This window comes from Lissotriton helveticus, chromosome 1_2, assembly GCF_964261635.1.
Source record: "Lissotriton helveticus chromosome 1_2, aLisHel1.1, whole genome shotgun sequence".
NCBI classification, from domain to species: Eukaryota; Metazoa; Chordata; class Amphibia; order Caudata; family Salamandridae; genus Lissotriton; species Lissotriton helveticus.
In genome coordinates, this window is record NC_136058.1 from 259784456 (window position 1) to 259811554 (window position 27099).

The 27099-nt window shown below is 43.5% G+C and overlaps 1 protein-coding gene across 3 annotated transcripts in view; it reads right to left on the minus strand.

The window, feature by feature from the left end:
- TSPAN1 (tetraspanin 1) overlaps positions 1 to 27099 on the minus strand; it is a 412115-nt gene that overhangs the window by 89022 nt on the left and 295994 nt on the right. The window contains exon 1 of one of the 3 annotated variants that reach the window (XM_078671702.1): positions 19565 to 19674. The exons of the other annotated variants lie outside the window; for them this stretch is intronic. The gene's annotated coding sequence lies outside the window, so the exon portion shown is untranslated. Of the gene's footprint in view, positions 1 to 19564; positions 19675 to 27099 lie in introns of those variants that run through there. 3 annotated transcript variants of the gene reach the window in all.

A 27099-nucleotide genomic window follows, 5' to 3' on the forward strand; every position in this document is an offset into this window, starting at 1 on the left:
ACTACACTAAAGAAAAACGACTCCAGGGGTGGGACAAACATGAATAGGGAGGAAAACTCTTGAATACGGTGCAAGGAGCTGACCAGTCTATGCCTACATCAGACACAACTGTTTTTTGGGCGCAATATGCCATGGCAACTAAATTGCAATGCTTTGTATTAAGGCAGCCAATATTGGACTCATGGAATCCACTGAAATGATGTGGAGCTGCCTGATCCACACTCCTAAATCCTGTCTCGCAAAAAACAGGCTGTTCAATTTCCTGAGCACGACTTCTCAATAAATTACCTGAGTAATAAGGAGGATGCAAATTGCGTGGAAATAAACATCAATTTGTTTTACGTTCGATGTCTGCTCTGCAGTGGGGGATTTGTAGGGGTCTGGATGCAAATGGGCAAACAATCTCCCTTCCACTGTCCTAATGTGGGTTGTCTGGGTATACTAAGGAACGATGTTTGGAGAAAGGAACAGAAACAGTGCCTACAGGAGATTCTGTGCAGGGTTTAATGGTCACCACCTTGGTGTCCTACGTGTGTGGACACAATACTTGCTTCAGAGAGAAGGACCATGAGGACTAAATGTGTCAAGGTAAGCGACAAACTGGCAAATTATCCTTCTGAGGGTGAATCCAACAGTGGGCGATACGTAGGAAAACTGAATTAGAAAAAGCATGTCTGACACAAGCAGGATTTATTGTCTCCAACCACTGGGAAGCAAATGTTAGTGCAATGGTGTGATGAACCCTGTAAGAGCGTACAAAGTGATTACAAGTAATGGAGCCCATCCCCAAACCCACATCTTGTTTTTCATTGTGGAGTCATTTTAGTGATCGCTGTTGGGATCACAGTGGATATGTATAGCATCTATTAGATGAGAGATAACTCGGGGTGGGTGGGAGTGTTTGTGTGAGGGCCTTTCAGAATTCTGACCTTTCAGGAATGATCACCTGATCAGAGACTTAGTGAAAGGGAAATAGTTTTTTTTTTGGTTCGAAATCTGTTTTATTTTCAAAAACAAGGAAGGAGCGAAGGGTCATGTATACACAGCGTTAAGACTACAACCCATTCAGGGCCGACCGCGTTATTTGCGATCATCTCTCAGAAAAGATACAAAAAAGCTATGAAAAGCTAATTTAGACAGCATGTCGCCTGCAACCCTTGCCGGGCCGGTCGTGTGGTCAAGGAAGTGTGGCGATAACAACTAATTGTAGGTGTCTCTGAGGCCTGTCTACTAACAATACACAGCGATAAGCCTACAACCCACTTCGGGCCGGCCGCGTCACTTGCAAATAGTTCTCAAGATAGGCTCAGGCCACAGAGAGTCTATGACTAAAGGGATATCGCCAACCAGTCGTGGTAGGCCACCTGCTCGTGCTGATAGCTGTGTCTATAATGGCAGGTTGTGGTACATTTCAGGACCCATTAAAAGAAGAATAATAACATTTTAACCATGGGCAATAAGCCCCTACAAAGTGGATAGGATGAGACAGTCAGAAGCCAAGCAGGGATAGATGGGGAAGAGAAGGGTGGGAGACAGAAGCAACTACCGGTATGGGTGAGTGAACCGGGCACAGGTAACATTCTATAATGGTCAGCCGGGGACACTTTGTAGGCCGCAGCGTGCGCACTGGGGGAAGGGGGGTTATAATCAATCTGGACATGGCAGAAGCCTGTCAGGGTTTGGCGGGATCAGGGAGTCCTCAAGAGGCACATTGCTCTGAGCTTGACAGGCAGGTATCGTGCATGTTCTATTTTACAGAGGTATTGGACCAAGGGGCGCCACACTGCATTAAAGCGAGTTTCTCGCAGTTGCAGTCGAGCAGTGAAAAGCTCCATAGTTAAAACGTGCCACAGTCGCACAAACCATGCAGTGATCGGAGGAGCTTCTGGCCTTTTCCAATAGAGTGCAATGAGTTGTTTGGCAGCTCCGAGCATATGTAGAGCTATGGCCCAGTCGCTGTTCGTGAGCGCTTTCAAAGTGACAGGTTTGATGTCCAAGAGGATTGTGGCTGTGGAGTCAGGCAGGGGGAACACCTCCCTGATGTGGCTGAGGACCTCCTTCCAGAGCAGGGTCAGGGGTGGGCAGGCCCACCAGATGTGAATGAAGTCGCCAGATGCATTTGAACACCTCCAACACAAGGGGGACGCTGCAGGGAACATACAGTGTAACCGGATCGGCGTGTAATACCATTGCGTCATAATTTTATACGCATTTTCTCTCTGTGGGATGCTGCGATAGACCCTAGGAATATCACGCCAAAGACGGTTCCACTGCCCAGGTGCAATTTCCTTTCCCGACGCCATGTGCCATTGCTACGGGTGTAGCGTCTGCGTAGGCGGATGCTGAAGGATCTGGTATGTCCGTGATATGAGTCCCTTTGAGTCATCGAATGAGCGGACCAGCCGCTCAAAGGGGGTGTAAGGCCGGGTTGCCGCTTGCCACATAGTGGGCGACGATACCCAATGCCGCAACTGTGCATATTGCAGACTCGCTGCTGGCGGGAGATGAAACTCATCTCTGCACAGGGCGAAGGTCTTCAGGCATCCCCCCTCAAACAAGTTCCCAATGACTCTGCACCCTCCCTGTAACCATTTGGCAAATGTTTGTGTGTGGTAGGCCGGAGGGAAGAGCGGGTTGTCTGCAATAGGGGTATGAGGCGAGGGGAATGTTGTCAGCCCCTTACGTACAGCTAGTTTGTCCCATATATCCAGGACCGTTTTTGTGGGTACCGCCATGTAGGCACTGCGGGAGCGCGCTGTCCTATGGAACCATGTAAGGTCCCAGATAGTGCGTCCCTTTTACCATCCAGTCCACGTGGAACCACACCTTATCGCTTTCGGTGGTTGTCCATTCCGAGACCATTCGAAGGTGTGAAGCCCAGTAATAGTCTAGGAGGTTAGGGCATGTTAGACCCCCTCTATCCCGGGGCATCATGAGGATCTTGTGAGAAAACCGTGGTCGACGGCCACCCCAGATGAACTTGGTGATCTCCTTCTGAAGGGCCAGTATCTGTTGTTGTGGAATGGGAGTGGTAGGCATTGGAACAAGTACAGAATTGTTGGGAGGATAGACATTTTGACAGCGTTAAGCCTGCCAACCAGGAGATAGTCAGCGGCTTCCACCTCCTCATGTCTTCCTGAACAGCTGACTTGCATTCCCGCCAATTCACCTGAGACCACGTGTCCAGGGAGGGGGTCAGCTTCAGGCCCAAATAACAAATATGGTCCGCGGTCCACTGATATGGAGCCAGCACTTCTAAGGCTGGAAGCTCCTTCTGCGGGATTGTGAGGTTTAGAGGGGAAATAGTTTTTAAACTCTAAAGCAATGCCTGAATGCCTCTGGAAAACCACTTCGGAACAGATGAGGGGCCAATTCCACTAAGCAAGAGTACAGTTTTTGTCAGATATCCCAGGGCGTTCTCTGTAAATGGGTGAGAGAGAGACCATGCCAGCACAGGTCTTGTATACCCTCACTTTCATTAGGGGTAAATCAGCAGGACAGAACGTGGCAGGGGCTTTGTTGTAAACTCCCTCATTTTTCCAGAAATGTACAGTGTAATCAATAGACTAACTCAAAATGTGGTGATCCTCTTTTGTCGTCAGAGAATTTCCCTGCAGTCACGGACTCAACTGACTCCAGCAGCCAATCAAAAGCAAGGCCCCAGTCATCCTTCTAGGTCAATGCAAGCTCCATGTGATGCCCAGCAGTTTCTAGGTTCTCAAACAAAGGGTTTTCCTAGAGCGTTCCCCATCCTTCAGCTGATGCTAAAACTAAGGGGGTCTCTTACGGATAAACTTCTGATTTCATTGGAAGCCGCCAATGATGGGGATGGTGGAAGTAGGAGCCACAATCCCTACTCCACAAGAAGCCTATCTGGTCCTCACGGAGAGAAAGGGTCAATAAACCAGAGGTAAAATAGATCACTCCCTTACATGAGGGCCCTATAAGCCACAGCATGGTTAGTGCTATTGACTGTAAACCCAGTTCTAAGTGTATCCTCGTCCTGATGGCATGAGACAGACAACTTTGAAAGAACTTTAAAAAAACTTGGCCTCTGAGGACTGACACCTTTGGCTTTTACTGTATTACTGCATGGTTAGAGGAAGAAAAATTAGCATTCCGTCCTGGCCATGGAACTGAGACTGCTCTGATCGGCGCTACAGATGAAATACGGGGCATAACAGACAATCTGTTGTACTGGTCCTCCTAGATTTGTCAGCTGAATTTGACACGGTGGACCACCACACTCTTCTGTCTAGGCTTACGGCAGTAGGTGTGAGCGGCCCAATGCTAAAGTGGCTAAAATCCTATCTGTTCAGCCACTGTCATGCGGTATCTCTCACCCAATTCCCAAATTTAGAATCACAACAAATCACAACAAACGGTGTGTCCCCCTGGGCTCTTACCTTAGCCCTATTATATTCAATGTCTATATCAAACCCCTTATTTCTCTTATTAAGTCACACAAGATCAAGCTGATTGATTATGAAGACGATACTCAGCTAATCCTGTCATTTAACAAAGATCAGGGGGACACTCAATGCAACTTTCAGGCATGCATACTTGGCATTTTTGACTTGAGTGCAAATTCACTCAAGATGAATGGAAGCAAAACTGAGATCCTCTGTTGCTCGTCCAATAAAATCCCTGTATCTCTATCCCCTAACTTCTGGCCTATACCCATGGAATTGCCATTGGCATCCCAGAGGCGATCGAAACTTAGGTGTAATTATAGATGAAGGTCTATCTATGGAAAAACATGCAAACGGACTTACCGGGTCTTGCTTCGCACTGATCCGGGCCCTTAGGAAGTTATATCCTCTGCTCGACCGCCAGCCAGAACACTGATCTCTAGAGGTGTAACACTAAGTAGGCTGGACCACTGCAATGCCCTTTTACTAGGAGCTCCCGACTATTTATTAAAGAAGCTAGAACGCATCCAGATAATTACAGCAAAGTTAACATTTAACAGACCTTGATACTCTTCTGCCACAAAAGCTCTGAAATTTCTCCACTGGCTGCCCATCAAACAGAGAATTAATTTTAAACCTCTCTGTATTGTACATGAGGCAATACATAAAAAAGGACCAAAACCCCTACAAGCCAAACTAATAAAATATACTCCCGGCAGAAACCTCTGATCGGCCACAGGCAACTATGCCCAAGAACTCAGATTTCTAAACGTCAGACAAGGAGGAAATACTTTTACAGTGAATGCAGCTCTGTTATGGAACAACTAACCAGCTCCATTAGATCTCACTCCGACATTTTAAAATTCAGAAGATCACTGAAAACCTGTCGGTTTCCTCATTAATAACCAGTTTTAGCTTCAGATCTCCGTCAGTAGTTTTTTTTTCTTACTTAGTGGTAATAACTAGTGCCAGGATACCATGTTTGGTCACAGTGTGCTTTACAAGTACTACATACAATATAATACGGTCCTTAAGGCAATAGAGGCCATTAACATTCTGTAGCACTCAATCTGATCTGTAACTAGTGGTTCACTGACACATCGATGTAAAAAATTTCGAGTAAAAAATAGACAATAAAATATATTGACTCCTATATTTACACAGGAAAGTAGAAAAAATATTGAATTTTAAATATTAATGTAAAAAATATCGATTTAAATATATATAAAAGATATATTAAATATTATTAATTTTAACAAAATTAATTAAATGTAATATACATTTTTACAGATTACAAATAAACTTAATAAAAAATAAACACAAACATAATTTATACATTTATATTTACTTTAAAATAATTATCTTTGAATTTATTTAATTTTTTTTTTAATTATATCAAAATAATATATATATAATTTAAAATATGAAAAACCATTCTAGAATAAAATAAAACATTAAACTATAAATACATTTTTAAACTTGCCCAATACAATCAATGAAACAGTAGAAAAAGTTTTGGATAGCAAAATATTTACATTTACAACTCCTGTAAGTGCAACAGCAGGGAAAGTGTTGGATAGCGGAGGGGTAAAAATGACTACTCCCACTCCAATGAGAGCACCAGTAGGAAAAGTGGTGGATAAATGAACGAAAAAATTACAATTCCCACTCCAGTGAGTGCAACAGTACGGAAAGTGCTGGATAGCAGAGGGGTAAAAATTACAATTCCAACTCCAGTAAGAGCACAGTAGGGAAAATGTTGGATAGCAGAGGGGCAACAATTACTAATATCACTCCAGTGAGAGCAACAGAAGGGAAAATGTTGGATAGTGGAGGGGTAAAAAGTAGTATTTCCACTCCACAGAACATAACAGTAGGATAAGTGTTGGATAGCAGAGGGGTAAAAAAATGTATTCCCACTCCAGTGAGTGCAACAGTAGGGAAAAGGTTGGATAGCAGAGAGGTCAAAATTACAATTTCAAATTCAGTGAGTGCAACAGTAGGGAAAGTGCTGGATAGCGACAGGGTAAAAATTACTATTCCCACTCCAGTGAATGCAACAGTACGGAAAGTGTTGGATAGCAGAGAAAAAAAATACTATTCAGACAAACACATCCCCGGCGGCAGGTTAGCCCAGCACCAGCACCATGTGACTCTGGGCAATAGCTCGCTTAATCTTCCCGACGGCCCCCAGCGCCTAGAGACCTTACGGGTGATTGTGCGCTTTACAAATGTGGACTTTACTTTACTTTTAAAAAAATATATATATATTAAGAATTACAAAAAAATATTTAAAATTAATTACATTTTTTGATATAAAATAAATACATTAACAAAAAAATTATTCTTTTAACCCCTTGGCCGCGGCGGTAATTCTGCCGTGGCGCTAGGGGGCACGGTTCCGTCACGAGCACGCAAGGGGTTAAACTGGAAAATATTTACAAACAAAAAAATTTATTAAAACATAAATGTATTTCTTTTATTTCCTACCCTATAACACCACACCGATAACAAAGCACGTCAACAATTTTAAATACATTTATTAATAAAACAATAATAATAAACATTGACTACACACACTTTAACACTATATTAACCACAACACACACCTAAATCAAACTATAAAATAATAATACACAATTAAAACTTCTTTTAAAATTAAAAACCATTATTAACTAATAATTAAATAATTAACATTTATTTAGTACTCACCCGTTACCCCTTCAAAAGTTAAAACACACGGAAAAAATACAATCAAAAATAAATATCAAATAATTAACATTAACTAAATATTAATTAAACACAAATTACTTCCCTTTCTTTACTCCTATAAACACCACAACACACACCTAAAATTAATTACACAATTACACAATTACCATAACTAATTGCCAATTAATTTATTAAAATTAACCATTAATTCAATTAAAAATAAATTACTTCTCACCATTCCCCCTATAAATACCGCAACACATACCTAAAATTAATTACACAACAAAATGAATTACAAATTAATTCACAACCAGTTATCAATTCATAATTTGAAAATAAACTACTTCCTACCCTTTACACCTATAAACACCACAGCACACACCTAAAATTAATGACAAAATTCCCAAAATTAATAACCAATTAATTAGTTCATTTTTTAAAAATTAACAACCAATCATTAATTCATAAAATAAAAACAAAGTACTTCTCACTCTTTACACCTATAAACACCACAACACACCTAAAATTAATTACAGTTACCATAATTACCAATTAATTCAAATGAACAACCAATTATTAATTTATAATAAATTACTTTACAGATTTAACACTATAACATCTCAATTAAACAAATATTAATAAATAAAAAATAATCAATACATTTAAAATAATTAACTTCCCACCCTATTCCCCTATAAACCCAAAACCTGCTACGGAACTAAATACGCAAAAATCAAATTAAACATTTTTTAATCCTTTTAAAATTACTCCCCACCCTATTCCCCTATAAACCCACAATCCGCTACGGAACTAAAAGTGCAAAATAAAAAAAACGACTAGAAATGTAACATAATAAAAATACATATAATCCTTATACAAATAAGCATACATCACATACGTATAAAATATATACTAAGATATAGAACAATAAAAACAATATTTTTAACTATATATTTGCAAACGATATTCTACACTTCGATTTTTATAAAATCTATATGACTTACCTTAAAACGATATTCTTGACCACGATATTCTTGCTGTCAATATTTCTGACCCACAATATTAACAACTCGATATTTGTGCAACTTGATATTTCGTGCACAATATTTTGTCTATGCACCGTACCTAGTTCATATGTCAAATCTTGTAACTTCAATGTATACAGGACAGCTGCTGACAGAAATTACAGAGCTATTACAAAACCTATTGGCAGAACCAAAACAAAGGAGTTTTGTTTGCCAGCAAACTAACACCTGCTGCTTTTTCCACCAACTTCTAGAAAATATTGACCATGGTGCTTCTCCAACAAACCAATTTCACACAGGGCTATAATAAACTGAATATTGCCCAAGTAAGTGGTATTCTTTGGACTGGTCTCCGAATGACGAGAGAAGAAATAGTTCTTGCAAGTTTAACTCGCACTCCGGCAGTCAACCTACTGAGAAAATGTGTTGCTGTCCTTAAGTTTACAGTGATCTTTGTTGCTGTGCGCTCTCCTCTAGCCTAGGGGAAAAACTTTCGCATGGGGCAATTAAAACGTCACACAATTTAAAAAAAGTGGGATTTCCCTGGTTGCTAAATGGAGTGGGCCGCTGCCTCTTCAGCCAGTATCAAATGTTCTTCTGGGGACTTTTGGATCATTAAGCGGGCTCTCCCAAGTGAAATTTACTTCAAGCTTGAATGAACAGGAAGTTAGAGAACACATCCAGGCCAGGCGCCAGGACTGCGAATGAGGTGGGCAGGATGGAGCCTACTGAAGTGAGGGGGTTGAACCTGAAGTCAAAGGATGTGGTTTATCTGTGAAATAGCCCTGATGCCTCAACTTTCTTCAGGGGATCAACATTCTGAGGAGTTGGAGTAGAAACACCATGCCCTGCAGATGCAACCATACACCGCAGGGTTTGTGTGGAACAGTACTAGACATCCATATTTAAGATTTCAATTTTAACCATAGTGTTGCTTCAGTTGGAGGTTAGCCAAGTTTTAAAACTGCCATGTACCTAGAGAAACAAGTAATTCATAGAACAAGAAATACTAATAAAAAATAACGCGAGGTAACACCTAATGCCCCTCTAGTAACATTTATGGACTATTCACCCTCATGACTTATCAGGTCACCAGATCCTTTCACTTGGCAATAGGGCCATAAAGCACAGCAATTGTTTATTATCCATGTGTACCATGTAGCTGTAAGGTTTGAGATATCTGACTTAAGTTCACTAAATTTCAAACAGCTTACACCTCAGACGTTTGGGAAAAACTTTTCTAGGATCTCTCAGTCTGAAAGTTTATTTAAATTCCGATTTTTTATCTCCATCTTAGTACGAGCTTCTTCATCTAAGCCTTTAGACAGAAATCCACAGATTTGAAAAACATTTTGAGAAAAATAAACACTTCAAAATAGTTTAAATCTAATCCATTGTTCGGTAGAGTGCAATAGTTCTTTAATAATCCACAAAGCCTTTACTAAAGCAAGTACAGTTACTAACCAGCCGCTATGACTAGGCACTGCATAGCAAGTCCACCCATTAACTAGCTTGAACATAAGAAAGAGACTACACAAATCACCACGTTCAGCGTCCAGAAAAACACTTCTTTATATTAAATTGTACGTTATACAGAACGTCATAATTACAGCACTCATGCCATTTCTAAGCCCTTGATATAAAATGTTACTAGATCACATTTTGTGGTATTTATTTTATGCCTATTTGAGCTGGCTTAGCTTGGATTTCAACTCGCACGAGTTGTTTGAATCAGGTGTTAACTTATCTACATTGCTTTAATTCCTGACTTCATGCACTTTTGTTTAAGTTACAATATTTACGTAGTACTATGGTCGTATCTAAAATTCTTTAGGTGTGTGAGTTTTTGGCGTTTGCAGCGTTTATCCACTGCAACTGTAACTTCAATGGGAAACGGTTTTATATTTTACTAACATATCAATGGTTGTCTTCTGTAGCGCCCACTGTTTGACAATTTGCATATTCATAGCACTGTGAGAAACTATTTGTATTCCTCAATTCAGCAATTGCATCATGCTTAGAAGCAGGGGTGAGATGTGCCCCCGGGGCTTCAGACCACTGGCCTGCTGGGTGTATACAACCTGTGCATTGCAATATTAAACCCGAGGTTAGTTTGAACAAACCCTTGGCTGTTACTTTTCACACGGTGCTGCATCGTAGAAATTGCCTCACGGTAGTCAAAAGATAAATCCAACAGCGAGATACATGCTCTACTTTAACACCGCATTTTATTAACTTTTTCTTGAGAACGCAAAATCTTACTTTAAGACCCTACATATGGAATCTGTACACGTGGGATCCGTACACTTGGGAATATAAATTCTTACTGCAAGACCATACATGTGGAATCCGTACACGTGAAATCATGTGAGATCCGTACACTTGGGAATATAAAATCTTACTGCAAGACCATACATGTGGAATCCGTACACGTGAAATCATATGAGATCCGTACATGTAGGATCCGTACACTTATAGATGGAAAATCTTATTGCAAGACTGTACACGTGGAATCCCTACAAATCCCTCTATATGCCATGACGGCCGTTCGACGCCTCGTCGGGGGTAGTACGCGTTATTTACATGCAATTACAATACTTTCCTTCAAATACAATATAAGGGCAGCTTGCACGCACCCTTGTAGTGCGATTGTTGCAGAACACCATGTAGCACCCTTTCATCAATGCCTAGGCCACGCCTACATCACACCTCACACAGCCTACGTTTTCGCAGGTCAGCATGAAAACTATTCCGATGGAAAACAGAACACCAGAACAAGCGGATGCAAATCTGTGCGGCTGCAGTTGGCCGCGGATGAACTAAGGGGCATCTCTGGACGCGTCCCGCCCACTTTCATTTTTCATCATCGGGTGCAAAACACGTGTCGCAATGAGCAACACGACAAAACGTTTTCTCTCCACAAAATAGGAGCAAATAAACAAGACAAGGAGAATAACCCAAGTGGTGTAACAGGAGCAAACAATCGGTAATAAAAAAGCCAACGCCTTTGAGGCAAAATCCTACAACGCAAGAGGCGTACTTAAGGCATCGGTTTGGGGCAGGCTACATACAGTATCAGACAGCTTAATACAGAGCCAACCCGCAAGTGGGACAAACCATCACAAAACTATCACAGGCCAAAACGTCAAGAAGACATAACACACGTCTGATGTGTACACACTCGATGTGGCGAAGAGAACTAGAAATGGGCAGGATTAGACTCTTGAATTTTTGGGCGAACAGGACTTTATACTCAACTTTATGTACAAGTCTATTTTGGAGCAATTTAATTAACTTTGTTTAAAACAGTGAGCTAATTCTTAAACTGTATAATTAAGAAACAATAGTTTTTATTTATCACAAAAAACTGAATAGTGTACACACTGCGTTGTCCAAGGTTATAACCCATGTTTATGGGAAGCAAAGTGGCCTGTGTCTCGGATCTTAAATAACAAGCTGCACTGTATTGTAACTGCATTTCTATGGTGCTTTCCATTCCCCGATGGGCGATGAAGTGTTTAATCAGTGAGTAGCAAGCTCTTCCAGGAGCCGTGGGATTAGTGTCTAGTTAATTGTTTTTGTTGGTTAATGCTGTTACACGTGGTTGAAGTGAATCGATTTTAGTCTTGGATTCTTAATATGATCCGCAACCTGCAATAGTCGAGGTGTTTGTAGCTGACTGGACCAGTTTAGAACGGACAAGAAGATGAGAGAGAGGATGTTTTAAGATTTGCATGAGGAGGAAATGACTAGTTTAAAACAAGTGGAGGATTAGGAAATGTTATTTGATAGGAGAAGAGTGTGAATAGAAGTAGGGATGTATCTGAGAGGTGGTTACCTGGTAAAACACGTGGAAGAGTAGACAGTGGCAGGACAGACATTGGGTTGGAGAAGGACAGGGTTCATTTTCACACCAGGACATAAGGGTCGCTGGTCATTCCATGTCAGAGGGGGGTGATATGCGCGAAATATCATGGCTAGACTATCGGGTAGTCGACAGCGTTGAGTTTCATTTCTTCATTAGATAGTGAGTCTCATAACTTCACAACTTTGGGGCTCATTATGATGGGAGGTAGACATCAGTCCACCCGCCACCATAGCACTGATGGGACCGACCGCCAGACGTGCGTCCCACCGGCCCAATTAGGATGTGCACGCCATACTGGCGGGCGCATCCTGCCCTTTTACCATTGCGGACGGTGGTGCTGGCTGCAGCACTGTCGGCAATGGTAAAAGGGCATGCAAAGCATTTCCCAACGCCATAAGGCAGGCACCACGTGGTGCCTCCACTTGGTGCAGGGAACTGGAGGGGGTACCATGGGTACCCCCGAAGTGCACACCCCCACTCACCAGGGTGCCCGCAACGGAACCCCCAAAGCCAATCCTCGCCAGCCTTTCCTTGGCAGCATCACCGCCATGGAAAGGCCTTGAAAAACCCACATCATAATATGGCTGGCCGTGCCTGCTAGGCACCGCCACCATATTACTGCCCAGCCGGCAATCGTAACGATTGCCGACCGGCGGAAAAAGGGCGAATGGACTTCCCCTCTGCCACGATACCCACCCCATCGTAATCTGGCAATGGGAAATATATGTTTGATGGCAGAAGGGCCGCCACTGCAGGGCCGGAGGTTGCTACCGCCAGCCCTGTGGTGGCGGTCTTTTCGCCATCATAATCACCACCTTTGTGATTTGCATCTTTGAAATGAGTGATTCCAAGAAATGAAGTATGCCAGATTGCTTACTCCTGGGTTTTCACAAATACATTTCACAGGGTAGGGCATTGTTGCATTATGTACAGGCCCTTACAGGTTTTTTTTACAGGTGTGTTCATATTTGAGCCCAGTGTATGGTTATCTTATCAATCAAACTTGAAGTGTTTCTTACAAGTTCAGGTAGCTTTGCATCAACGTAATGGTGCTTATTTTATTGCCCTCAGGCAAAAAACATGCTGGTTCCTATGGACTTCAGCAAATGTTCAGCATCATACACACAAGCCTCTGCTGCTGGCACATTAACCATCTATGCTGCCACATTTTTGTTGCATGCTTATACTCTTTAAAAAGCCAGCTTGATTTTTCTTTTAGACCTGTTAAGATGTCAAGTGACATTACTAGAACGTGCAGATGGAGCGTGCCACATCAGGCATCCACTTTATATATATCAAATGCAAACTAAGTGACGTGCCGCACGAGATTTGATGGCCATGAACCAAAAGGCTGAGATTTTAAATCTCTCGTATATATTTTGAATTTACTGCTCATAAATCTAGATTATTCTCAGTATCGTGACTCGGTGCCCTCTACTCCGCGACAATCACCACAAGGCATTGTTTTCTCAAAGTGATCACGATGACGCTGACGCAAGGACACTGGGGCCTTAATGGTCACTCGTGGCCGCACAACTGGGAGTCTGCAACTTTAGGGCAACCCCTATTTAAGCAAACCCTCAAATACCCCTCTGCTTCCAATTTTTACCTGGTACTGGACTAGACTCTCTAGGAATAGATGATTAGATTTCAGGAAAGACAGTAGGGCTTTATAAAGTACTTCAGGATTCTCACAAAACCCCTAAATGTGTCAATGTATGCCAGGCAGAGCAGAATTAGGTTAATGAAGTTAGATAGCTTGACTGCTAGACACATCACTTATTAGGAGACCAATAAATAGTCCATGGTGATCTCCAATTCGGTGAGGTAGCGACGATTTAAAGATCAAATCTTGAAGTTGCCATAGTCCTTTAAAAGTATAGAGCAGTTTGTTTATATATTCCATTTAGAACATTCCCCACCAAAGATTTTGAAATGGTGGTGATAGTCCAGTTACCATGTGCATATCTAAAAAACATTTTTTTTAAATGCTTGCCATTTCTATTTTGTTTCTGTCAACATCTCTGGATTCTGTTTTGGGATTCACAATGTTTTGCCCACGCAGGACAAGGGTCATTGCCTTTGTGCCAATCTACCCTAAGGCATACATAGTATACACAGGACAGATTTTGTTCAAAAAGTACACTATGATACTGCTTGAGGCTGGTAAAGCAAAAGGACAGTCTAACATATTTTAGGCCAAAATAATCTCTCAATTTAAATTAGCCATAACAAACGAAATAACAGTTTGGACTAAGAGTTACGATGAAACACTGTTTTCCTTTATCAGAATTCGATTACATTGATAGCTACTTGCACTGCACGACCTAAAACGGTCAAACTCAAGAGTAATGGTCCTGCTTGTTTTTTTTTACGCTGCGCAGCTGTGATGATCAAATGCCCTCTTAACCAAGGAGGAGACAACAAAAAAGGCCAATATAGTAATCATAAAAATTACCATGAACCAATCTGAGGGCATGCAAATTTCTGTCGCAAGACTGTTTTTTTAAAAATAGGTGGCCATTACAGATTTCACATCAAGTACCAAATCTAAAGCGTGTTCCATGTGTCATGTTCCCAACGATTTAAAGAAAAGGAGGCAAAAATGTGCACTAACTTTGTGAGATCAGATCAGGGTAACTGGGTTATATCTGAGATGTTTTATGTAACGAAAATCAGTCATTTTGAAAAAACAAAAGAAAAAAGACGCACACAGATTTCACAGGTGATATACAAATAAGTCAAATATGCAATTGAAATCTTGAATGTAGTCTCAGAACTCATGCCAGCAATGGGCCCCATCAGAAACTATAGGTCACATGTTAATTATACTTTTCTGGAGCCAATGTTTTTCTCACAATGGCTTAATAATATATATATATATATATATATATATATATATATATATATATATATATATATATATATATATATATATATATATATGCCCCAGCAATTCCACACCACTTCCGTTTGTACGGTGAAGCAGGAACTCAGACCAACCACAGCATATTCAGGCGAGGTAAAGTTTTTTTTCCGTTCTTTCACAGCCAGCAAGACGCGTTTTGGGCTTCAAGAGCCCTTGATCACACACATATATATATATATATATATATATATATATATATATATATATATATTTATATTATTAAGCAATTGTGCTGGGGTGCGCACAGCCTTTAACCGCGTGCGCGCTAGCGGTTTTCCCGCTGCGATTCGCAAAAACCCTTGTTACGTGACAAGGTCAGCTCGTCACACGTGCAGCGCAGGTAACGCCCATGACGAGCTGACCTTGTCACGAGCGCAGAAGGGGTTAAAGTGGGCTTGTGAGGGAACGTGATACACAAAACGGCAGAAAAACAAACGGACATCAGCAGACCAGGCATTCACCCACTGGAGGGTTGGAAATGTGCAAACCACAAGTCCCACAATGAAGTGAAAGCAACACCACCGAGGAGGTCCAATGGGGACCAACAGTATAAAACCAGCAACCTGTAGGGACAGAGAGGATTTGCAACGATGGTAATGCCGGCCTGTAACCTTTGAGAAAGGTCGCTGAGACTGAAACACGTCAGGTGCGATGTCCGACGAAAATGCCAAATAAAAGAATGAAAGGATTTCAATCACGTGAGCTCGCCTTCCTTTGTGAGTGAAGGAGTTTGTAGAGATATATATATATATAAATATATATACACACACACAAACACACATACACATATATACATATACTATGGTCGCTTAAGGGAACACAAACTGACAGGAAAAACAGTCCCTCCGAGATGGCGGTAAATCATCCATTTCACATACCAGGAAGAGAAGAATGTAGGCCAGTCTTGAAAACCATGCCCAGCCTCTCAGGCACTGGCTTGTTTAGCACTGCAACTAAAAGGCGTTACTATACTCCGGTACAATCGCACTCGTTTCATTCACCGCCAACTGATGAACAGCCAAACTGGCCCTGTCGGCACTCAGTCTGCAGCATATATTTGTACCTACTAAGATTTTAGAACAATCATCATGGTCAGATTTGAACTGTATGCTACATCTCAAACAGAAGAGTCACTTATTTTAGGAAAATTATTTATACAATATTAACACTATTGGGAAAAAAGTGGAGGAAAAAAGGTTTCTCTTGGTTTACAGAGTGAGGCAAGAGTACTGCTCATAACATAATACAGATTCAGTTCTCATCTGTATTTCCAGTTATGTGGCTTAGTATGACGTAACGAATCACCCATGAGGCTATCCAGGCGCTGAAGCAGGCGTGTAGGCATAGGTGTTCGGGGTCAGACCCCGCACAGTTAGTCGAAGAGCCGGGTCTTCAGCTTCTTGCAGAACTCAAGAAGTGAGGAGGAGGGTCTGATGTATTGGGGAAGGTCACCCAGGTCTTGGATGCAATGAAGTAGAATGCTCGGCCTCCCGTTCTGCTTTTGTGGGTGCGGGGTGTGTGTGAATGATAGAGTGGGTGAACATAGTTGTCTGGTGGGTTGGTGAAAGTGCAGGCGGTTGTTCAGGTATGCTGGTCCGATGTTGTGCAGTGCCTACAATATGTGTGAGTAGTTTGAATTGGCTGTGCTTTTGTAGATGGGGAGCCAGCTGAGATTTCGGAGGTGTGCACCATGGGAGGTCATAAAGGAGTCTCGCTGCGGTGTTCTGAATGGTCTGGATGCGTGTAGGAGATGGTTAGAGATTCCAGCGTAGAGTGTGGTGCCGTAGTCTAATATAATTGCCTGCTTATAATCTGAAATGATCAAAGCTGTCCAAAGCGTCGATGTAGCCCACTGCTCAGTCTAAACATTTTTAGGTCTCCCAAACTTAATGTTCACTTATTACTTCTTCCTATTCAGAGAAGAGTGTGCCAGGTCAGTGAAGGCCATTTTAAGGTGCTTTGAACATGTGGACAGGTGACGGATGTAAACAGGCGATAGCAAGAAGAGAAGGTAGCCTGATAGCATAAGGTTTTGGCACTCGTTTTGTTTTCAACTTCACACAACATTCTGGTAGTTTCAGTCTGTGTTCCATCAATTCGAACAGCTGATAACGATTTCTGAGAGCAAAACCTGAGCCCGAATACTTTGAGCCATCTGGTCTCTCTTCAGGAAAGGTTGCAAAAACTAGATTTTAGGAGAAAAAAACTCAAACGTCGAAGCCGTGGAAAAGCAAATTGGTCTTGCTTTTAATAGGTGAATGCCGGCCAACGGCATTTACCTATTAAATCGGTCAGGGTTTTCTATTTTCACCACTAGTAAATACCAAAACGACTGCAGGATGTCACAGGGCATGCATGCATACACGTGTTGTATGTGCACACAGTGCCGTCTTGGAATGGTTGGCCTTCCAAGAAGGCTGCTGTGTGCGCAAGGCTTGTGATGCATAGCAGCCATTTTGGCTTTTGTTTTACATTACTGGTAGCCATGTTGGAATGCTATAGTAGAAAAGAAAAAAAAGCGCACAAAGCATTAAGAAATCCCTGCTAGGCCTTTAGAAGAAGGAAAGAAAAAGGAGAACAGGATGCAGAACAGGCAGGGGAGCACCATTACGGAAATAAACAACTGGGGGCGACAACTAGTGTAGAGACAGGAGGGAGTGCGAGGGATCTACAAATTAAAAAAATATATACAAAGAAAATAATAAAAATCTAGGCATTACGTCAATGCTTGTGTCAACTACTTTTAAAAAGTAGTCAATAGCCACTAAATGGCTGACAACAAACCTGATGGAGAACCCTGTAAGTCAAAGCATCAAGCCTGCTCAACCACGGTAGAAAATGGACGAAAGTGGATGTTAAAAAGCCCCTTTCTTTATCAGTCTGTATGTACATATGTTGAGGAGTGTGGCGCGAGTGTGATAACAAGAGTTGTCAGCTGCCATCACACATAGAGCTGTCTGGAAGCAAGCTCTAAAAAGGAATTGGAGGTAAACATTTTTTATTCAAATAATTATATTTAAGTGGTGCCACATTTTAATGCACCAACAAGTGCAATAAACATAGCTGTGTTACAAGGATAGGTGTAAACTTGCAAAAGCAGCTGCCGGATGGCTTCATGCGGCCAGAGTGGAGCAGGTGCGAAATCGCTCCATGCCCACAGGGCATGCCATGGGCCTTAAACCTACCTAAGTTTGATAGGTGTACCCTTGGCTCAACTCAACATAACCGATTGAATGAAGACATAGCGGCCTGATGTTTAATACTCATTCACAAACAGAGATGTGGAATCCATACACTGCCTGGTTAGCAAACAGGTGTGAATTTGCAATGTGACCCGAGTACTAATAGGTTGCATTGCAAGAGGTCCATTTGCAGGAGGTCACGAGTTACGTGCCTAATGTGTATTGATTGGGCAGGTCTCAGTTTACAACCCCCCAGAGACTGACTGATTTCAGGGATGGAGTCCTGCAAAGGACGGCAGACCGCCATCTCTGCATTTGCATTCTCAAACGGTAAACATTTATGTTAAACCTGCTTCTGCCCATTATCGTGAAAGATGCGGATATTAAATTTAAACAATTTGGGAAGATATTGGGGGAGCCACTAGCGATCTGAGCGACTGCATGCGCCGCCTGGGGCCATACCTCAAGATGGCCAAAGGGGAAGCCGCCCCCTTGGTGAATGAGTTACCACTATGCCACCCAACTTGGGAGGCACTAATAGAGCCACGGATTACAGCCACAGCTGTGGCACAAACCATGCATAAATATATTTAGGACAGGTTAATAGGGGGGGAAGGGCATCCTGTTTACCGTCAGGAAGGGTTGCAAACGCTCCTATGAATCAGCCACATTTTTCCGACCAATGCACATTGCGTAAAGCCCTTTTGAGTTTTCACACCCTGTAATTTTGCTAATCGCAGGGTTTTGTACATCAGGCCCTCGAGGACGATGAATTGTAAGGGAAGTGGAGGACTAGAAACAGTGTCCGGTTGACAGGGAAGCACCGAGCACCCTCAAGAAGTTAAACGACCTTCGAGTATAACCGAGGTAGGAATTGTACAATAAAACAGGTGCCACTGATGGGTTCAGATTTCGCAGTCTGGGAAGACATTGAGTTACAAGGCCTAGAGAAGGAAACCTACTAAAATTCCTAAAAGGAATCGCTCTGTTGTGTCCAAAACAAATCACAACGGATTCTTCCTTTAACGCCACAAGCAGAGTCAACCAAAAGCAACTGCTTGGAAAACGCAGACCACAAACTAATACTATCTAAACGGACATTTGCCAAACAGGACACAAACAGGGCAGAGACCAAGTTTGTGAGACACACACGATTACTAAATCCGAAATACAAATAGAATCCCTGAAACGCTTGAACAAAGACCCTCTAATGACTACCCACACGGTACAAGCAACATCCGACATTTCCAACCTGTCTTCCACCATTGACGTTTTATTTCAACAAAAAAATAAAAAATGTCAACAAATGTAGTCACAGATATTACAAACGATAAGAAATGTTTCGTTCCGTGTTGAAGATGTTTTTTTCTAGTACTCTTTTCCGTTATTTACGCAATACTCCTAAGCATTTAAATGTCCACTAATAGCAAACTCACCTTAAAATCTGGCGACTTTGAAACGAATAGAAATCACAGCTGGAAAGCGGCTCCGTCCACAGGTCCTGCCAGCCCGGTGTGATGCACCTGTGCCAGCCTCCCCCTACTTTAAGCAGGTGATTGAGCCAAGCCCTGCAGGAAGTCTAACGGCTTTTCCTTCCACCAATCAGGATCGGCCCTGAGTAAAAAGTGAAGTCACCTTACCTGATTTTGGGAGCGTGTCTTGTGCGGGTCCAGTCTCAGGTTTCTGCTGCCCTCTAGAGGCTTAACAAAGTTCAGCTATTGAAGCCATTAAATCTCAGCTCCTCCACCCTTGGCAAGCGCTGGCCGAGGTATATATGTAGGCGGGCCACTAGAATTATGCGGCAGAGGAGGCTCAAATTATGCAGCAGGGTTGAGTAAATTATGCAAGAAAAGGAAAATTATGAAGCATTATACAGCACATTTTGAGATACTATAACTTCACTATTCTATCATTTTTATTATGTTTTTTTAACACTGCCTGGGCATTAGATGTACCTCATTAGTAACACTTTGACACCCAAATATAGAAATAAGTTACAAAAAGGTGACCAGTCAACCTTTGCAAAGGGCTTCCACTGCGCTGCAATACGCGTTGCTGATTTTTCCTAACTTTTGAACCGTATGAACTAGAAACAATTTTTTGTTAAAATCTGCATATTATGTGGATCATGTGTCAAATGCGGCAAATCTACAATTCTGCAAAAATTGTAGGGGCCGCGCAATCACATAATTCCAGTGGCCCTGGGTATATGAAGGGCCCCTGGAATTATGGTGCTAATGAGGTGTACCCACTGAACAGACAGCTTTAACAAGTGTAAAAAGTACAAAATAGTGAAGTAATGCTATACAAAATGTGTCCTATTACGCTGCATAATTTGCCTTTTCTTGCCACGTAATTTACTTAACCCTGCCCCATAACTTGGTCCTCCTCTGCCGCATAATTCCAGTGACCTTGCGTATGTGTGTGATGGATGGCAGTGTCGACAAAAATCCACACTCTAGGCTGATGAGGATTGTAAAAATAGGCTAAATCGTGGTTTCGCTCTTCTGGCAGCAGTAAATGCCAGGATTATCACACTGGAGGACAGCTCTATGATTTACTCATGCTTTCCTTCTGTGGGTCACAAGTTCGAATCTTGACGACGCTCACTCAGACTTCCGTCTTACGTCAGCAAACGTAGCGCCATGAAGAGGGGAATGGTAACATCCATTTATCACTATTGTTGAGTGAGGGGTGGGCCGTTACTCCTGAGGTGCTAGGGGGCAGCGTCTGATTGGTAACGGGGGCATTCGGGCAATGCCCGAATGCCGAGTTCAGCTGTGGGCTGCTTTTTGGGGCCGATGTGGGCGCTGTCTCTATTGTTCGAACAGCCAGCGGCCCAGTGGGTGTCAGTCTGAGTGGCCTTTCTATAGGGAGATGGGCGCTCGTTACCTCCTGTTTAGCAACAAGGAGAGGTATCACTCCCTTTGTCTCGCTGGCCGTCCCATTAACGTGTGCACATACTGAGGGGAGGGGGGGGGGGAGGGGGGGGGCAGGGGGCCTGAGTAGAAGTGGACTCACTTGTTTCCAGGTGTGTTTCAGCAGTGTAAACTAACGCGTGCATTTCCCCCACCCTTGCTTTTTTTTAATAAGATTATAACGAAGTAGTCATTTGAGGAAAGGCATAATGCAAATGTGGGCCGATATTTTTTTGCGTGCCCGGGCCGATTTTTAATCCCGAACCAACCCTGCTAGGGGGTCCTGATACAATGGTGATAAACAGCACAGTATATTCTGCACATCTGCATATGTATATGATGTCTCGTCTATTTGTTTTATTAAAACTATGTTTGCAAGTAATGTAAAAACACAATGACGACTCCTACTAGGAGAGAGTTTTCCCTGTGCACAGTAACTGTTGGATGTCATCTACGTCAGTAAAGCGTGTTTTTGTCAGTTTTGCTATACTGTGGTAATAAACTGGAACTTGACCTTTACACTGTAGTAATAAATGGGTGAATGCGCATTTATGAAAACAGGTGCTCCAAATACCATTGATCAATGGGTCACATATGTTTTCACTGCCCTGGATTGAAAGTCAATATTATATTGAGAGAAGCTTGCATCCATCTGCAAGGAGGCTGTAGGAGGGGGGTGAGCGGTTGTGACTCCCCAAAGGCAGGTGAGTTGAGAAGAATGCAGGGAATCCTGATTACTCCTGTATTCCATGGCCGTCTTCATCTCCCTTGTCTGCGCTAGGGCCCACAGCACCATCACCACACCACTGGATTCATCAGAGGAGTTGGCCTAACGGCTAGGGCGCTCGACCTCGGACCTGGGGATCTGGGTTCGAGTCTCGGTAACGACGCCAAAAAAACCTCCTGTGATTCTGGGCAAATCACTTAATCTCCCCGTGCCCTAAAATGAAAGTAAAAACGTAAAAATGTAACGTACCTGAAAAAATATGTAAAGCGCTCTGATACCTGATTCGGTTCGGGTCTAGTTCGCGCTATACAAAACTCTGGGGAAAAAACCCCAAAAAAACCAGGCTTCTTATAAAGCACGACTACTCTACTCACCCGTGAGGGTCTCAAGGCGCTGAGCTGAGGGAAGAGGGGTTGGATCTGCGGTCTTCAGACATTCACCAGCTCCCTGAAGCTCGCATAGATAAGGCTTGAATTGGGGCCACTGAGCGGCTGTTCTTCGCTTGTTCCCACGAGTAGTAAAGCACTTTTTAAAACAAGCCCTAGCTTTACGGTTTACACTTGTTAGATAGATATTTTACAGTAAGCACTGAGATCTGAAGTGGTCTTGAATCAGGTGCGAGATACTTAACGGTATCCGAAACATTGCATTTTGCTATCTGCAGACAATTTACAGAGAAATACATAAAACAATTAAAATCCAAAATGCAAAAAAACCATCTACATTGGATAAATCATATACAACCGAAAAGGGGCTGTGAGATCTCTGTCCATGAGTAGTTTACCAAATATTTTTTTTGCTTTCTGTGCATTATGATGTTTGCAATCTTATTTCCTCCATTACAAAATTAGGGGTACAACAACCAGAATGAAAAGACAAAAATCTTGGTATTGAACTCACCATCACTTACATAGCTCAAAATTGAGCCACGATTTCTCTCTTCCCACCACCCAGACTTCTTTTTATAGTGGTATATTATAATAATAATAATATAATAAAAGGCAGCCCATTCACATGCTTACATTTTGGTGTAGTCACGTATCATTCAAGAAATGTAATACTGGGCAGGAAACAGTTAAAGCATTCGTCACAATTTCCTTACATTCCATCACATTCTTCGATTATAATAGAAAATGGGCGCTTTCACTGCAGCGCATGACGACAACATTAGGTTTTTGGCGTACTGGAGAAGCATTCATCCACTTAATGACAATGAGACCTTCACCATTTTGCAATCATTGCTGGACTATTGACGGAATAATGTGGAACGTGGTATGGGCGCTTGCTTGTGCTCTGCGCCCTACCTCTTCCCCCTATGCCCCTATGCCCTTGAACAAAGGCATTCGAATCACGTAGCACAGAGCTCACAGGCACGCTCGCAGGGCAATTTGCGGCGCTCAGCGCGTTTCTTAAAGGTCATCTTTTTAAATATTTTAAATTCACTTTTTGTCCCTCACACATAGCGCTTACCGCACTTAAAAGGCTTCAGGCACCGCTGTTGGGAGCGGAAACACTTAGACTCTCAAAACACTCTCCTCTATTCTCACCGCCATCTTGGGTCAGGCAGGGAGTCATTGCGGCGCCATTTCGGCCAGCGCCCTAGCCTCGCAGTCAGGACTTCACGCCCCTATTTAAGGCGAGTATTCCTGAACGATCGGCCTTGAACAAAGGCATTCGAATCACGTAGCACAGAGCTCACAGGCACGCTCGCAGGGCAATTTGCGGCGCTCAGCGTGTTTCTTAAAGGTCATCTTTTTAAATATTTTAAATTCACTTTTGTCCCTCACACATAGCGCTTACCGCACTTAAAAGGCTTCAGGCACCGCTGTTGGGAGCGGAAACACTTAGACTCTCAAAACACTCTCCTCTATTCTCACCGCCATCTTGGGTCAGGCAGGGAGTCATTGCGGCGCCATTTCGGCCAGCGCCCTAGCCTCGCAGTCAGGACTTCACGCCCCTATTTAAAGCTCGCCATGATGACGCGCAGCGGAGACGCGCAGTGGAGTCGCCGGACTCACGCCGGAGTCAAGCCAGAGTCCTGCCCGTCTGGGCTCGTCCGGGCTCAGACGGGCCTGGGGCCTGGCATTATGCCCAACATACTACCACTGCGTCGGACCTACTCTCGGGAGGAGCTACTTGCATTACGCATCCTGCCCACCGAAAGCCACCCTGCCGTCAACAATGACGTCCCAGCATTATCCCCACGAGGACTGGACGCCTTAAATCCTCCTCATTCAGGTAAAAGCACCTTACTCTGGGGCCTGCTCAACTGCAGGTCACTTCCGCGTCACGCAGTGGAACTTAATTCCCTCATTCAAGAGCAGGAACTGGACATCCTGTTTCTGTCAGAAACTTGGATTACTTCCAGTTCTGACGCTGACATCGTTTTAGCCCTTCCACCAGGCTTTCTTATATTTCATTTGGATAGACCTGAGGGACGAGGAGGTGGTCTTGCTGTTATTTACCGAGACAGCTTTAAATGTAGGGCCCGGAATGGACTTGTGGCTGACTGTGAGAGTTGCCACTTTTCACTACAGATATCCCCCACGGTGACACTGGCAGGCCTGTTGATCTACCGGCCCCCTGGCAGTGTGGGCAATTTCGTAAGTTCTGTGATGGAAACAGTAACACTGCTGGCCACATCCACTTCTACATTTATTGTCTTAGGGGATTTGAATCTGCATTTTAATGACACCGCAGACACAATTGCTTCAGATCTTAAAGGCGATCTGACTGCTTGTGAGCTCCAGCTAATTAACACAGGAGCCACCCATGAGAAGGGCCACCTATTGGACCCAGTCTTTTCAAACATCCCTCGGCTTAAGGCTAGACCAGCCCTCCCTCTCCCATGGTCAGACCATTCTTTAGTTTCGGTGGAATGGCAAGTCAAATTGCCCTCAACACCGACACATCAAGCGGTTGTGGTGGACCGCGTATGGTCCAGACTATCGATCAGTGACTGGACCTACAACCTGGCAAAATCACAACCTCCATCTGAGTCAGACCCGATTAAAGGCGATGCTGACCTTAACAGATGGCTGAAAGCCTCGCTTGATGCCCTCATTCCTATGAAAACGATACAGAAGAGGGAGAAAAGAATTGGTTCTGCTCCTTGGTTTACGGCTGAGCTCCGCCTGCTCAAAAAAGGATGTAAGAAACTCGAAAGGGCTTGGAGGAAGAAATTTGATGCTGCTAAGCGTAAGGACTACTGGATAGCGATGAGGGGCTATAAAGCAGCCCTCCGCTTGGCAAAAGCACAATTTTTTGAGGAACGAATACAACTTGCCTCAAATTCCTCCAGGGAAACGTTTAAGGTGGTGCAAGAACTCCTTAAAGTCCCCGAACCAGCAGCCACCCATGACCTTCAGAAGTGCAAGGAGTTGGCCGATTTTTTTCACATTAAAATTGTGAAAATACTCAACTCCCTTCCCCAGGTTACTAAACCTCAAGGGACCCTAAAAGAGTTCCCCCCAACCCAGGGGAAAGAGCGACTCATTTCCCTGGACATGTTTGGCCCAGTTTCAGAAGCTGAAACGTTAACAGCCATAGCCTCTATAAAAAGCGGCTCCCCTATGGACCCAGTTCCTTTTAAAATTTTAAAGCAAGCAGCTACCGTTGTGGTAGGGCCCATTACGGACCTGATAAATGCCTCTTTCTCTCATGGTCTGGTGCCACCCAGCTGGAAAAAAGCCGTGGTCAAGGCATTGTTAAAAAAATCTAATCTTGACACGGCGGAGCTGGCCAACTACAGACCTATCTCTCTGTTGCCAGGCCTCAGCAAAATTGCTGAGAAGCTCGCAAATCATCGACTGTCCAACTTTTTAGAGTCGAATGGTCTGCTCCGAGACTCGCAGACCGGTTTTCGTCCCGGTCAAGGTACTGACACGGCCCTCCTGGCAGTCGTTGAAGAATCCAGACGCATCTTAGATTCGGGAGGATCAGTGGCAGTGATCCTCCTGGATCTGAGTGCCGCATTCGACACCGTGAACCACCGGGTGTTGATTCAGCGACTGTCAGAGGTGGGTGTGGCAGGGGCCGCTTTGAAATGGCTTTGTTCATTTCTCGAAGACCGGTCTTACCAGGTCTGGGAAGGCAGCAACAAGACTTCATCCATCTCTCTCCAGTGGGGGGTGCCGCAGGGCTCGTCCTTGAGCCCGACATTATTTAATGTCTACATGGCCCCCCTGGAGGATGTGGTGGCCCCTTACAACATCAAGATCATCAGCTATGCTGATGATACTCAGCTGGTGGTCGCCCTTCCTCAACTGGTGGAGAACCCTGACTTGTTGCACTCATGCCTGGTGGACGTCTATACCTGGATGAGCAGCTCGGCTCTGAAGCTGAACGGCTCTAAAACAGAGATTATGTTGCTTGGAAATAAAGCTCCCCCATTGCCATTAACATGCTGGCCAAGCTGCATGGGTGACTTCCCCACCATGAAAGACGAGATTAAGAGCTTGGGAGTCTGGCTGGAGCAAGATCTCTCCTTCAGAACTCACGCTAAAAGAACTGCGGGAGTATGTTTTGCCCTGCTGCAGGCCGCTCGTAAAATCTTCCCGCTCCTTCCTCTTCCATCGAGGAAGTTGTTGATTCAGGGTCTGATAACATCTCGCCTGGATTATAGCAATGGTCTTTTTCTGGGCGCCCCTGAATCTACTCTCAACAAACTTCAGCAGGTGCAAAATGCGGCGGCCAGACTACTTATGGGCATCCCCAGAACAGAATCTGCTAGACCCGCCCTTAAGGCTCTGCATTGGTTACCGGTGCGGGAGAGAGTGAAGTTTAAGGCACTCTGCATCGCACACAAAATTCTTCAGGGTAACGGACCATCTATCCTGAGGAATTTGGTAGTGCCTTATAAAGCGAATAGAGCGCTGAGGTCCGACCAGAAATGCTTGCTCCATGTCCCGAGAGTAAAAAGATCACGCACGGGCGGGAGACGTTTTTCTGTGCATACAGCAACGCTTTGGAACTCTCTGCCCCTAAAACTTCGTGCTGAGACCTGCATCTTGCGCTTTCGTAGGGGCTTGAAAACACATCTGTTTCCTGTGTGAGTTGATCCAACTATCTCATCTCATGGTTTCACGGTTGATGCACTGTTCATAGCGCCGGGATGCCTCAGGGTAGCTGTGCGCTATATAAGTTTTTTTAATAATAATAATAATAATAATAACTTTTCCCCCCACCAATAAACCTTCATCATCTTGGCAGCTGTGCATGACCGTCTGTCTGTTTTCCCCATTTCCCTTAACTGTATTCTCTTATTTTATATTATCTTGACTTATAAAGTGCATAGCTACCTTAAGGCTTCGCAGCGCTGTGAGAG